This window comes from Sabethes cyaneus, chromosome 3 (assembly GCF_943734655.1).
Source record: "Sabethes cyaneus chromosome 3, idSabCyanKW18_F2, whole genome shotgun sequence".
Lineage (NCBI taxonomy): Eukaryota > Metazoa > Arthropoda > Insecta > Diptera > Culicidae > Sabethes > Sabethes cyaneus.
Window position 1 is genome coordinate 57252786 of NC_071355.1, and position 2643 is coordinate 57255428.

At 41.1% G+C, this 2643-nt stretch overlaps 1 non-coding gene across 1 annotated transcript; it reads left to right on the forward strand.

Annotated features, from left to right (window-relative positions):
- Positions 1 to 1830: 1830 nt before the first annotated feature.
- Trnal-cag (transfer RNA leucine (anticodon CAG)) lies at positions 1831 to 1913 on the forward strand. The gene has a single exon. It is a non-coding gene; the product is annotated as a tRNA-Leu (tRNA).
- The last annotated feature ends 730 nt before the right edge of the window (positions 1914 to 2643 follow it).

Genomic DNA, 2643 nt, shown 5'->3' on the forward strand with positions numbered 1-2643 from the left:
CGCATCGCATCGGTAGAGTAGGGCACCAGCGTCTGGAACATTTCTAATTAAATTCCTGAACTTGCCAACAATTTCAAAGCAAGGAAAAACGAATGTTCAGCCGGGCATCTTTTTTTGACGTCTCTGTTGTTGCTGCAGCAGATTTGCCGACGGCTTTTTTCGCTCAGGATGCCGTCAGGAAACGAGCTTTGGTGCTGCTTTGCCCAGGCTGGAAATAGTTCAAAAACCTCATGCCTTTTTGGTTATTGATGTTATTTTGTCCTGCTTGTACCTATATATTTTTAATATAACTCTATCTAATAATGTATATCCAATAATACTCAAGCGCACCGGTGATTGTTTAATTACGTTAGTTCATGTTCAGAAGGTTTCTTTGTTGTCTAGAAGAGGCTCAATTATGTTGGAAGAAAGTAGTGAATAGAATCTTCTTTAAAGACATTCCAATCTTTCGAGTTGCTCATCAGGGAGAGTGGAATTATTGCTATTCAAAGATATAGCTATCGAATTTCAGAGTAACCATTCAATCGATCTTTCGATTTTCCATCAGCCAATTTATGGAAATATTTTACGAGCGAATCGCCCATATAAAACTGTTATCATTTTTATTGATATGATGAAGAAAATTTTTACTGGACCTTGATAGCACTAAAGTACTTTTTTACTACCGTCAAGCCGCTGACGTACAGGCTCAAAGTGGTCAAAAAGTAGTAACTTGAAGGAAGAAAGAGAGGTAAAAAAACACAAACCCAAAAACGAACGGCCCAAAATGGGAATCGAATTAAACAAAAAAAACACCGAATTTCATATTCAAAGTCAATTCATTGGCCATTTACTGGTCCGCTCCACCTGTTGTCCGGCTATTATACCGTACCCATTGTACCACCGCCGCTCCGCCGTCATATTTTGGGGCTTCCTTTGTGGCCTCATAACGGAACCATCATGCACCGGCCCGGAGGGGGGCATTTCATACCAACAACCGTCAACGAAACCTATAATTTCGCAGAATCGCCTTGCGGGCAAAACAGATACAAAACAGGACGGAGTGCTTAACCAACGACGAAAACACGAAAACCCGGTTGATGGGATGACGAGGACGGTGGGCGTGGCTCTGTTACAGTTCATATGCAGTTTTTTTCGGTTAATAGTATAGAATGAAAAGTGACGATTCAGTTTATTTTTTTGTTGCACTTTTCAAGCGCTTCGCGCTTTCAGCTTGTTGTATAGAATCCTCTTGAAAGAAGCTGCATGCAGTTCGTGTACATCCTTTCAATTATGCATGTCATATCCGTGGAACGTTTCATTGTCCCCATTTTCATAAACAAGAACAGTTTAGATCCTTGTATATTACTGTTAAAATACAGAATTCACGCGTCACGCCATTGCCAGCCGGCAGTAACAACGATTTTCGGTAATAGGCCACTATCACGGAAACGGACAGTTTATTTTAAAAGTAAAGTTTAACCCACTGTATAATTTACACATACCTTCTGCCTACTCGGTCGTTCTGTGTTTTTCCCTCTCGACATTCGATCCCCATCGCGCTTTGGCATACATAATGTTACTCAATAGTTAACGTGATTAAAAATAAAACGGCTTCTCGCCTTTGGCTTCCACCCGAACCCGGCCCACTGTGCACGGAATAGCGTGCCGGCGGCACTATTGAACGAAACCTTTAACTTGATAGGACAAAAAATTCTCAAAGCATGGTTATAGCGCAACTTTTATTTCTGTGCCATGCCAGTCCGTTTTGAGAGAGATGGTAATTAAAACTTCATGAAAACAGTTCGATCACGACACACTGGCGGCGTACACCAACGTCGGCTCTCACGAGTCAGGATGGCCGAGTGGTCTAAGGCGCTACGTTCAGGTCGTAGTCTTCTCTGAAGGCGTGGGTTCGAATCCCACTTCTGACAAATTTGTTTGCTGTTTTGCTGCTGTTCCAAAATGGTGGTGATCTCAAAGGCAAAGGAAAGAGCCAGTACGAAAAAGATCATAGGGTTTTAGGGTACACAGAGGCTCCTTTGGAACCAATGTTTTCAAGTATTGTGAAGCGCTCTGTTTTAATTCAAAGTTTCCGTTATTGTGCAGCACATGCGCATTGCATTTTATTGTGCCTATTAAATGAAACAAGAAGCAATTTCTGATAAGAAAATTGCACGGTGATCCAAAAAGACTAAATAAAGAACCAATTTGTGTAGGTTTCTCATGGTATCTCGAAAAAAGCTGTAACATATCAGTTACGCAGTATGTGTTATGACGTTAGAGTAAGTTATAGATTGATGTCGGTGGAAATTCCGGTGGCCGAAATAAACACAGAGCGCTTCACAATACTTAAAAACATTGGTTCCAAAGGAGCCCTGTGTACCCTTTAACCGTATGAGACACATTCCAGCGTTACGAGACACCATGAGCAACCGTTTTTTCGAAGCAAATTTGTTCATATTTTACCAAAAGTCTGACGAATATCCTGAATATAGATGCTATTTAGTAGTACTTTCTCAATACGAGGGCGAAATCTATACCTATAAAGAAGGATTTCTGTCTGTCTGTCTGTCTGTCTGTCTGTCTGTCTGTCTGTCTGTCTGTCCGTATGTTCCTTATAGAATCGAAAACTACTGAACCAATCGGCATGAAAATATGCAT